This window comes from Mesoplodon bidens (assembly GCF_964165515.1).
Source record: "Mesoplodon bidens genome assembly, chromosome: 8".
NCBI lineage: Eukaryota > Metazoa > Chordata > Mammalia > Artiodactyla > Ziphiidae > Mesoplodon > Mesoplodon bidens.
This window is the reverse complement of record NC_138165.1, coordinates 32876100-32889389: the sequence shown is the minus strand read 5'-3', so window position 1 is coordinate 32889389 and position 13290 is coordinate 32876100. Positions and strand designations below refer to the sequence as shown.

Below are 13290 nucleotides of genomic sequence, written 5' to 3'. Positions count from 1 at the left end.
GTAAATAAGACAGTACTTACATAATTAAAACACACAGACAACACTCTATTTTCTGGAAGTAAAAACATAGGAAGGGCTGATACACAACAATGTGAGGACTGGTTCCCCTAGAGAGAAAGGATATAAGAAGGGGTGGTGGCTGCTTTAGCTGTACTTTCTCACTTTCACTTATATTTTAAAAGGAGCAATCTAAAATAAGTATGCAAAATATTAACACTATACACTGTTATACTGTATATACAGTAAATCCCACATAACATTTTTGCCTCTTCTATGGTGTTAATATAGAACGTTGTTTCTTTATTTGATTATCAGTGAAGTAGCTGCTTGTGTGTGGGAGCTATTGTAAAAGAAAAATATTTAGGTTTGCTATGATTTTGCTTTCCCTAGTGCATCAGGGGAATTTGTGAGAATGAGACTCTACTGCAAATTCCTTCAATTTGTTGTAACTGAAAAAACCACAACCAAGGAGCCAGAAGATCCTCAATCTAGTTTTAGTTCTGTTACAAGTAGCTCTGACTGTGATTATATCATGTTTTTTCATTTGAAAAATGTGAAAATAGATTGATTTTAAGGTACTTTAAGTTGCATAAGATTCAGGTAATCCTTTTTCCCTCCAAATATAATATGCCTCTGATAGTCTTTTTCGCTTGAGTTATTTATAGTATTGTATTTGAGGACATCTTTGTGTTTTCAGTGTTTATGCTTGTGTACTATTAGTGTACCTATATACAAGTCCAATAGAATATTCCATCTGGTGCTTTTAGTTTGTAGATTCCACCTCCCAAAAAGAAGACAATCATGTGAGTTATTTTAATTGATGACATTTTGGGCTGTCTTGATTAAACAGATAATGCACTCAAAGAATAGTACATTAGAACTGTAAAAAAGACAGTTTCATAAGGCCTGAGTAAAATTAAGTGATGATGGCTGGAAGAAGGAGTTGTGTATGTTGTTCTGTTGACAGTGAAATGTTGGAGAATAAATAGAATATTCATGTACTTACGATTTTAAAAATTATCTTCAAAGCTGTCTTTATCTGAGATGTATAAGTAAACAGTCCGGAACATCTCATTACCACAAAGGAATATTCTAACTAAAAATTTCTAAAGAAAGCTGCAAAAGAATGATGCATTGGAAGGAATGATTTATCTGGAATATGTTTAAAATGCATAGTCATTTGAAGCCATGGAATGTTATTTATAAAACTAAATATTTACATTTGTCTCATTTATGTGCTAATTGTGTTTTAATATTGGTAGGGTCAACACTACTTGTCAACAGAATGTACAGGCATTTAGGCAGTATATTTTAAGAGGCTTTTCTGTCCTAAAATATATTCTACCACATGATTGGAATTCCCACCATTAATGTAATTGCTTTGGGATGATTCCTTTGGAATGTCTATTAAAATCCACATATAGGTGGCCTATGTAGTCTATCTAGTAGTTAAAAATGTAATGTCTATACTCAAATTGCTTATATTCTCATCAAAGATTGTTTACTCAGGGGCAAGTAATGTAATATCTCTGATGTTTAGTTTCCTCATCTATAAATACCAATTAAAAAATAGTACCTACATTATAAGTTTAATGGTGGCTTAAATGGGAGATATAGGCAAAATGCTTTACATTGTACTTGATATTTAGTAAGTGCCTGAGAAGTGTTAGCTATGATGGTAATAATGGTTCCAGTGAGGGACAACACAAATTTTATTAACAGTTATTTTGGAAAACTACCTATGCAGAGAATAGCTCTCCAGAGGAAAGGAGACATATGATAGCTGTGGTTTTGGTAGGCTGGGAGAGAAGTCTGGAAAAGATCTAGATTAGAGATGCAAATCTAAATATCTTCAGAACCAGGCAAGTCATAGAACTGTGAGAAAGCATCCAGGTGTATGACATGAAGGTATGGCGGATCTAGAGTATACCTCCCTAAAAGGAGTTAGACTTAATGGTAACAATAATAACAATAAACCTGTCTAATCCAATGAAATTCTTCTTGAGGCTGTATTCAGTTCACCAACTACCTGTTTGCTACTCCTGGCCTAGGCATTGGAACATTATTCAGAGGATATCATGAGATTCAACACAACAGCTATGGAAGTAAGAATTTCCAAAGTATACTCTCCACTCTTGTTGGCATTAGTCCTAAAAGTCATAAGGGTTCAGAATAATAGTCATAGCAGTAATAACTGCCATTTATTGAAACTTCATTAAACATTCAGTGTGAGGGACTGCACTTACATTTTATGTATGTTATCTTAATTAGCATAACTTATGAAGCATCTGATGCTGATTTTAAGTAGCTGCCCAGAATCTCAAAGCTAATATGTAGTGGGGCCAGCTTTTAGTCTTTATGTCAGTGTGACTCTGGAACCTGTACTTCTGTGTTATTATATCATATTGTTTCCCATAATTATTGTTGAAAATAGCATTAACAGTCTTTCTCATTCGAGCATCACTTCTCAGACTTCTGAAAACATCTCCTAACTGTTTAGGAAATATAGTATAATCTACTGCTAATTAATAAAATAGCACATGGATTGCATTTCAAGTGAGAGACACTCAGTAAATATTACATGGGTTGGGTTCAAAGTAAATAAGCTATATTGGCTGGCTAACTCTTTCCTTTGTGTTTAAATTGCAGGGCAGATAGTCAGAATTTTGTCCTCTTAGGTTTTTCTGAAGCTGAAGCACTTAGTCTTTTTCTGAATGACATTTTCTTTTTAGAGTAAAAGGAACAGGGAAGAAGAGTTGCTGACATTGTTATGACTGAGGGTATAAGGCTGGGCATTGTGGCACCTCCCAGCCAGGCCCACTTCCCCACAGGAAGCGCTTCAGAGCTGCAGAGAAGAGGGTGTCTTGTCAGCTGCCTCCCGTTTGATTGACCACATCAGGCTTTAAAAATATCTATGAGCTCATTAGCATCAGCCATTTGCAGAGCTCTCTTGTAGCCCATCTTAACGGAAATGTGAGAGCTTTTATGAGTGCACTCTAGGGTAGGGTTTATGGGAAATAGTCACAGCAGGTGTTTGATGTCTTTTGGACTTATTCTCCTGAATTCTAGATACCATAAGAACATCAAGAGAGTGTGACTTTTGTGTAAATACCAGGACAGAGAAATAAGTGTTGGCACAGGTATTTCTGGAACTTTTTCTATAACATTTATCAAGGACAATTTACTAGAAGAAATGGATAGTAACTTGAGGCTTAAAAGTCAGAGAGGGAAGGAAGGAGGGGAGAGGAAGGGAGGGAGAAAGAAGATAATGCAGTCGATTGCACTGAAAATGTATACTTATATACTCAGAATATGGGAATAGGAAAGGAAAAGGGTAGTAAGCAGGAAAAGCATCATAGGGTGGAGGCGTGTGCTTGGCTCAGGCCTGCAGCACAGACAGCAATCAAGTAATAAATAAAAATATGTATTAAAAAACCAATTGCTACTGTTCCAGTTAGCATCTCTTAAAGTTTCCAGTTAAGAGGCAGAATCCATCGCAACCTCGCAAGAAGGGTGGGTTTCCTTTCAAATGGTAAAAGAAATGTGAGATTTTAAAAAATGATGTTTACTGCTATACTTTACATGCATTAATACAGTTAATGCCTATTACTTTTTTTTTTCGCGGTACGCGGGCCTCTCACTGTTGTGGCCTCTCCTGTTGTGGAGCACAGGCTCCGGACGCGCAGGCTCAGCGGCCATGGCTCACGGGCCTAGCCGTTCCGCGGCATGTGGGATCTTCCTGGACCGGGGCATGAACCCGTGTCCCCTGCATCGGCAGGTGGACTCTCAACCACTGTGCCACCAGGGAATCCCCACCTATTACTTTTAATCCTAATTTTTCACATGAAGGAACTGGAACTCAGAGAAGGTTAGTGACTTTTTTCAGGGTCCTATTTTTAATAAGTGGCAGAACCACATTCAAACCCTGGCCAGCTTCCTTCCGGTGCCTGCATTCTTAACCATGCACCTTTCCCTTTCTATGGAAGTCTCAAAGGACCTGCTCAATGAAATCTTTTTCTTCTCTGATTTGCTTCTTAACCTAGGCTTGAATTTAACCGTTGCAGAAATCTATGTGGGTGTGATTTAATTTTCTAAGTATAAAATAAAATCATTAATTCAAGGAAGTCTTCATTGTACAGCTTTTATTAGTATTGCCTAAAATGTAAAAACATTTATAATTTATCATATATGCCCTTGCTTTTAATAAAGACTACCTTTATATTGTCTATGTAATACTTAAAAAATGACAAGATGCTTGCCAAAATATTAAATACAAATTTGCCACATGCAAAGATTTTTTAAATATTATTTTTGTGGTTATTCTTGGTAATCATTTAGTTCTCCAATTTTCAAAATTGTGTTTTGTATAGAGTAGCAAAATCAATTACCTTAGAATTCTTGAATAATAGAACTATGCATGTGTAAAGGAGTGTATGTCAGAGTACTATATAACCTGCATTCATTTGTCCAAAGTTTTGAGGACATATGGGTGGAAATATTGCTTGTAACTGTTAAGCAAAATTTCAGAAATGGAGACCTGATTGAAATAAAGAGGAATTTATTTGGGGTTTGTTAAGACTGCAGCCTGGGAGACAACAGACTTAATAAGCACTTGAATTGTGTTTGCTAGGACTACAAAATGGGGCAGGCTTACAAGGCAAAAAAACTACAAGGTTCCATAAGTTGTTTGTCAATAATTAGGATTGGAGCTGGCAAGAACTAAGGGTGCCTGTTAAGCAAGGATTGGTTTGGGGTCTGAAATGATTACATAGTTGCAAGGTCCTTTGGAGGTGGGATTTTGAAACTACAAGGTTGCAGCTAGCAGCTGCTAGCAGATATTGTTTTGAAAATGGCTCGTGGTGTCCTTCAGTTTGATACAGTTTAGAGAATATTCAAGTTCTCAGTGATGCAGGAATGTGTCTGAAACCACATCTACAATGGTAACCCGGCTCCATTTTGGATGCCTGAATCATAGTTACTCCATTTTGATTTTTAAATAATCTTAAAAATGTCACCATAATCATCAGAACAGTGAAATTCTAACAATACTGTTTTACACTGTTTTGATGGTTATCATAAGAGCTGTTTTGCTTTTACTTGTATGTTTATTGTGTACTTTGAGTTATTCCCATAAATATTATATTGAAATAAAATTATATTTACTTGCCAGCCATGGTGGGGTTATTTACTCCACAGAAATTGGCAAATACCACACATCAGGGCTATCCATTTATTGTTTTGTAGATTGTGCAATGGAAAAACGATGGAAAAAATGTGAAAAATGCAAATTAAAATTATATCATTTCTGTACCTTTTACATGGTGAATAGCACAAAAACCTGAATAAATATTCTTCTAGTCATCAAAAATTATTATTCTACTTAGGAGAGAAGTCATTCATGTCATTGATGAATGAGTGAAGTTTCAATATGTTTTTGATATTTCATTTTCCTTTTACCCATTTACTTAAATGAAAATATCAATCAGTATTCATATCTAAGTATACTCATCTATCAATTGCAACCAGAAGTTGGTGATAGATACAAAAATTAGGCAAAAGTCAATTAATAATTGACTCTGTGAGAATCAATTGATTAAATAGAAGTATAATAAATAATATTTATATTTTATTATTTGTAAATCATGGGCTATGCATTCTTTATATAAATAAATGTATTTATGTGGAGAGCCAGTTGTTAACTACTTGGTTAGCTCTATGATTATTGTTAAACCCAGCAGTTTTTTGTGCATTTAAAATTTTTTTTGCACTTTTCCTTTATCCTTTTGAATGCCCTGAGTATAAAATTTTAGTGTTTCTTAACTGAGAAAATGGTATTTTGTTAATTTTCATAAATATTGACTCATTAAAAATTCTTAAAACTGTAAGAAGTAGAGGGGAAAGCCACTCATTACACTAAAATGAAAAAATAATTTGGGCGGTCATTTATAGATATTTAAATACTAAAAAAAATAATCCGGCTTTTCTCTTATGTTTCTCAACCATTTCAGGTCTTTTTATGTTGTAAGCTTTTGTCGGATTTGTGGTCAGCTCAGTTAGAATTTGAGTGTGAATATCAGGCACAATTCCAGACTGACAACTGCATCAGCTTCCTTCTCCTCCACTGACGCAGGCTACCCCCAATTCTGATCATATAGCTACACTGTCTATTCTCCAATTCTACAGAAATGAGCTAGAGGACAAATAAAAGAATATGTTCCACAGCAACAGAAAAACACAGTTCAAAGTGTGTGGTGCTCAATGATCTTTGTACACAGATCATAGTCACATATGATATACCAATAAAAATGTTCCATCTGTGAGTTTTCAGCACAGTGGTGACAGGTCATTTGCTATGCTATCTTTAAGCAGATGCTCGAAAAACTAAGAGTGTCTTTTTTCCCCTCTTGGAAATTGAAGTGTGTTATCTTATTAACATAGCTCTCATTGTCATCAGTGTTAGCGAATATTTACTAACAACACCCAAACAGTTCTTTCATTTAATTGGACTCTGAAATTCACAAAGTTAGGCACATTTGTTATTTAGGGGCAATAGCAGCAGAAAGACAGTATGAACCAAGAACTAAACAAATTGACATTTACACAGATTATACCATTTCATATAATTGTGAAGCCAGCATCAGGACATGTTTGCTATCCATTCACCTCTTTGCCCTGTCTACAGCCCATGCAGAGAAAATTATATATGTGGAAGGATTATGGAGTGCTAGAAATAATAGCCTTCACAGGGATGGGAAATGCTCTGAGGTTAATTATAAGAGGTTTATTAGGAGACCCAAATTTTGAGTTGGGCTTAAAGAATGATTTGGTAATGTATTAGAGGTGGAAAAAGAGTATACAGTAGGATTATGGTGGATTATCTTTATGAATGTTGTTATTTATGTGGCATGAGTTTGGGAGGCTGTTCTAAAGTGCTGTAATATGTTAGGAACACATTCCTTTTCATTTAGACCCACACTTCACATTCTTTCTTTGGGGATGGTTAATATCAGGGCTTTAAAGCCATAAAGCTGTCAATCACAGCCAGCATAGTGAGTGACTTGGTTACTAATAGAAGGTTTATGGGGCCCCAGTCGTGTTCTACATATCTGAATTAAAGAAGAGCTCCAATGAAATCAAGCAAAAGAGCAACAAAAAGAGAACTAGAGCCAAAGCTCTTCTAATTTATAATTTTACCTAAAATTATTCCTAAAAGAATGCAGAGTAGATGAGGGATTGTAGGAAAATCCCCTCTTCTGTGTCCTAATTTTCCACTTACTGAGTTGTGAAGTGAAAAATTACGAGGTATTTTTTTTTCTACTTACCTAAACTCCTTTCAAGTCAGATTCACACAATCTGAAGATTACAACTGACCCTTTTTGCTACCACAAAATATTTCATTACATTAAGAGTGAGCCTAGGGAGCAAACAGTGCTTCTTGGTGAGTTAGTTTGTTGGGGCCACATGTGATTTTTCCCCCTTAGTGTACCTCATAGCTGTTGGCAAAATCAAGAAAGTGTCAAAAACACTGAGAGAACATATCTTTTAAAAACCATATGATCATCTCAATAGATGCAGAAAAAGCTTTTGACAAAATTCAACACCCATTTATGATAAAAACTCTCCAGAAAGTGGGCATAGAGGGAACCTACCTCAACATAATAAAGGCCATATACAACAAACCCACAGCAAACATCATTCTCAATGGTGAAAAACTGAACGCATTTCCTCTAAGATCAGGAACAAGACAAGGATGTCCACTCTCGCCACTATTATTCAACATAGTTTGGAAGTCCTGGCCATGGCAGTCAGAGAAGAAAAAGAAATAAAAGGGATCCAAATTGGAAAAGAAGTAAAACTGTCACTGTTTGCAGATGACATGATACTATACATAGAAAATCCTAAAGATGCCACCAGAAAACTACTAGAGTTAATCAATGAATTTGGTAAAGTTTCAGGATACTAAATTAATGCACAGAAATGTCTTGCATTCCTATACACTAACAACGAAAGATCATAAAGAAAAATTAAGGAAACAATCCCATTTACCATTGCAACAAAAAGAATAAAATACCTAGGAATAAACCTACCTAAGGAGGCAAAAGACCTGTACTGAGAAAACTATAAGATACTGATGAAAGAAATCAAAGATGACACAACAGATGGAGAGATATACCATGTTCTTGGATTGGAAGAATCAATATTGTGAAAATGACTATACTACCCAAAGTAATCTACAGATTCAGTGCAATCCCTATCAAATTACCAATGGCATTTTTCACAGAATTAGACGAAGAAAAATGTTTTAATTTGTATGGAAACACAAAAGACCCTGAATAGCCAAAGTAATCTTGAGACAGAAAAATAGAGCTGGAGGAATCAGGCTCCCTGACTTCAGACTATACTACAAAGCTGCAGTAGTCAAGACAGTATGGTACTGGCACAAAAACAGAAATATGGATCAATGGAATAGGATAAAAGCCCAGAGTTAAACCCACACACCCATGGTCACCTAATCTATGACAAAGGAGGCAAGAATATACAATGGAGAAAAGACAGCCTCTTCAATAAGTGGTACTGGGAAAACTGAACAGCTACATGTAAAAGAATGAAATTAGAACACTCCCTAACTCCATACACGAAAATAAACTCAAAATGGATTAAAGACCTAAATTTAAGACCAGACAGTATAAAACTCTTAGAGGAAATCATAGGAAGAACACACTTTGACATAAATCACAGCAAGATCTTTTTTGACCCACCTCCCAGAGTAATGAAAATAAAAAGAAAAATAAACAAATGGGACCTAATTAAACTTAAAATCTTTTGCACAGCAAAAGAAACCATAGACAAGACAAAAAGACAACCCTCAGAATGGGAGAAAATATTTGCAAACAAAGCAAGTGACAAGGGATTAATCTCCAAAATATACAAACAGATCATGCAGCTCAATATCAAATAAACACACAACCCAATCAAAAAATGGACAGAATACCTAAATAGACATTTCTCCAAGGAAGACATACAGATGGCCAAGAGGCACATGAAAAAATGCTCAACACCACTAATTACTAGAGAAATGCAAATCAACACTACTATGAGGTATCACCTTACACCAGTCAGAAGGGGCGTCATCAAAAAATCTACACACAGTAAATGCTGGAGAAGGTGTGGAAAAAAGGGAACCCTCTTGCACTGTTGGTGGGAATGTAAATTGATACAGCCACTATGGAGAACAGTATGGAGGTTCCTTAAAAAACTAAAAATAGAACTACAATATGACCCAGCAATCCCACTACTGGGCATATACCCTGAGAAAACCATAATTCAAAAAGACTCATGCACCCCAGTGTTCACTGCAGCATTATTTACAAAAGCCAGGATATGGAAGCAACCTAAATGTCCATCAACAGAGGAATGGATAAAGAAGATGTGGTACATATACACAGTGGAATATTACTCAGCCATTAAAAGGAATGAAATTGGGTCATTTGTAGAGACACGGATGGACCTCGAGACTCTCATACAGAGTGAAGTAAGTCAGAAAGAGAAAAACAAATATCATATATTAATGCATATATGTGAAATCTAGAAAAATGGTACAGATGAACCTGTCTCTATTCCTGCTTTCTTGCAAAGCAGAAACAGAGACACAGATGTAGAGAACAAACATATGGACACCAAGTGGGGGAGGGGGCGTGAGATGAATTGGGAGATTGAGATTGACATGTATACACTGCTATGTATGGAATAGGTAACCAGCGAGAGCCTGCTGTATAGCATGGGGAACTCTACTCAATGCTCTGTGGTGACCTAGATGGAATCCAGAAGGGAGAGGATATATGTATACATATGGCTGATTCACTTTGCTGTACAGTAGAAAGTAGCACAACACTGTGAAGCAACTATACCCCAATAACTTTTTTTAAAAAATCAGTTATAAAGTTCTGTACACACAATGTAAAGCATTATCAAAAGGAGGAGAGTTGGAGGCTCAGAAATGCTTGCCTTGTATCCTAGAGTTTATTCACTGGCAAATATGCTGGTGTAGGTAATTTTGACCTGTGCTGTTTCCCTACTCGCTCAATCTGATGAAGGTACTGAATTGCTTATACAACCACCTAAGTCAGAAGGACTTAGAAGTTCCAAGGAAAAAGAATTTAAAGAATTCTTTCAAACTTACTAGTGAAGTCATTCATTTGATTATTAATAAAACTAAACTTACTACTCTGGTTGGAGGAGTAGATGCTTAGTAAGAGCAAGGCTTGGAAATCAAAGAAAAATTCTCAGATGAAGGGCATATATCTGAAGTGGGCACCCACAGGAAATGCAACCTTTTCTCTTCTCTTATTTTTAGAGATTTTATATATCACCTAAGCAAAAAATATTTAATTGCAAAATTTTTAAAAAGTAGAATTAAAGCAGCTTTGTATTTAGTTAATAATTACTTGATACATCATTTTCTATAAATGTTATTGGATAAAGCATATAAGCACTTTAAATTTTTAGTTTTTCTTTTTGATCAATTTGATCCAGCCAGAGCTTATAACCTTCTAAAAATTATCTAAGGTATCTGGTCATCTACTGTTCAAAAAAAGAATGGAATCTTGTAAAGTTAATAAATATTTTTAATTTTCTTTTCTTTGTTTTTTTTTTTTTTGAAATCTATGCTGCTGCAGTTAAATAAAATGTATTCACTTAAACTGATTACAAGTACAAAGTGGCTTTTTTGGTGTGTATTTCCCAATTAAAAGATAAGGTGGGGAATGGTAATATTGATATTAAAAGGGATCCTCAGTGTTGAAAACACTGAAAAACCATTATTCTAGATCCTCAAATATGATTTATTCAGAAATGAGGGTATGTCCAATGGGGTTGATAAGGTAGACCGTTCAGCACTTAGTATTGCATAGTTGCCTCTGTCGCTTCCAAATAGACTATTCTGTTCAAATCAATACTACATAAATGTTTATTTTAAGAATTGTTTAGAAGGTTAATAAAGCAGAAAAGACTTTTATTTAAATATTGCTATAGAATTTGCAAAATACTGCAAGCACACTCTTGATAAATTATGACTCATTTTCCATTATATTCTGATGTATGCTCACAGTGGGTAGTATTGGTATCCCATAAATGTGGTGGCTGATATCTTACATTTGGTATTTGTAAGGTGCTTTTTCATTCAGTGAATGCTCACATATTTTCATAGAAGGAGTTTACCTGAAGGATATTACATTATAATTCCTTTTCTACAACAAAATGTCAATGTTACCTATTGCTTAAGTGGCCTCAAGCTTTGTTTACCATCCCTTAATTTTATCTTCTCTTTCATATGTGTATGTGATATATATATATACATATATATATATATAAAATGATTCATATATAATGATATATATTATATAATTATAATTGTATTATATATAATTATATATATATTATATATATAGTATAATATATGTAATGATCAGTTCTTTAGCTGACCTCTTTCTAGTCTGCTTTTCTTCGAACTTACACTTTTAGGAGAGCAATGACCACTATATAGTAACCTCAGTTTTCTTACTTTATTTCCCCAATGTTTGAAAGAACATAATGGTATGGTCCCATTATGACACATCTTAAGCTGGAAATCAGAAGCCAAACTAAACAAATACCAGTCCTTGGTAAGCAATTGTGGATCATTGTAGTCCTGGGTGTTATGCTGTGTCTTTTCCAACCACAGCTGTTCTTGGCAGCTTTTACTGCAGGCGTCCTACCAAAATATTTTTATTTGTGTTCTGCTTGCCTTCTTCAATCTTTTTTTTGAAATACCATTGATGCCAGCTCTTTTCTGGCTTTTCATCTCACTTTCCTCCCAGCAGGCAAAATTGTCCTCAAGTATTCTTTTATTCGGTATGCTAAGAATGGAAGACACTAGGAAATAAAACATGGTTTGGCCCTCAAGGAACTCCCAGTTTTAGTGATGGGAAAAGAAGATGCAAGCAGTTTTCAGTAGAAAATAAAGTGAGTCAGTATAAGTAAGGAAGAGTGTGTGAAGCAGCACAGAGCAGAATATTTCTGTTGAAAGGGGAATGGACCAAGAAGGTCTTACAGATGAGGAGATATTTGAGCTGTTTTGTTTTTATTTAGTTGAAAATAATAACATTTCTTTATTAAAGAGAATTTAACATATGTTCTCATCAAATTATCTTTTCTTGTTCTTAATAGTTTGTACCATTGAAAAAATTAATCTATTTTAAATAGTCTCAACACATTTTGCCTTTATGCATGCTTGAAAGTGTGCACACATGCACACACACACCCACACAGGATTTATCTTGTTTCCCCTATTGCCTTAGCCTCATTTACTCCTTGCCTCTTCTTATTTTGACTTCTCATTTGATATTTCTACTCAGGTGTTCTATAAATGTTCTCGCAGGGGATTCGAATGTTTATTTTGCTCTTTGGAGACATCAGCTTTACCACGTAGGGAATTTTCTTCAGATCATTTAACATGTTCCCCTACTCTTACAGATCTTGAATTTCAGGTAGAACTTCCCTCTTTGTGCTGGTCTTTCTATTGTATTCTGAAATGTCTCCTTTCTAATAGGTATCTTACTGTATATATTTCTGCCATATTTTCCACGTTGAAAAATAAATTCTGAAGTTACTGTGGCAGTCAGAAAAGAGAGTATGTCTCAAATTGAATTCAAAAAGTTCTTTTTTCTTGCAAATCAATATTTTTAATTCTAGTAGCCTATTTCCCTTCTTTCATACGTGTATTTTCCACCATGTTATTATCCAGCTAAGCCTCCTTAATTCTCATCTGGCTTTATAGATCTTTGATGGGTTAGTTCTGGGTCTGTATATTTTTGTAAGAATCAAAATATGTGTTTTAAAAATAGTATACTAAAGAGAGGCATATATTTAAATAGCTTTTCTTTAGTACCTATGTATTAGTTTGGCTGATGTAACAAAATAATAGCCGCTTTAGCTACATTATAGAATATAGCTTATGTTTAAGTTTATTATGTAGCTTAAAGAAAATAAAGTTTATCTCTAAACATAAGGGTCGGGCTTCCCTGGCGGCACAGTGGTTGAGAGTCTGCCTGCCGAGGCAGGGGACACGGGTTCGTGCCCTGGTCCAAGAAGATCCCACAAGCCGCGGAGCGGCTGGGCCTGTGAGCCACGGCCGCTGAGCTTGCGCGTCCGGAGCCTGTGCTCCGCAACGGGAGAGGCCACAACAGTGAGAGGCCGGCGTTCCACAAAAAATAAAATAAAATAAAATAAATTAAAAAATAAAACATAAACATA

The 13290-nt window shown here is 35.2% G+C and overlaps 1 protein-coding gene across 1 annotated transcript in view; it reads left to right on the top strand.

The window, feature by feature from the left end:
- CSRNP3 (cysteine and serine rich nuclear protein 3) overlaps positions 1–13290 on the top strand; it is a gene marked incomplete at both ends in the record, with an annotated part of 183271 nt that overhangs the window by 121669 nt on the left and 48312 nt on the right. The window lies entirely within an intron of this gene.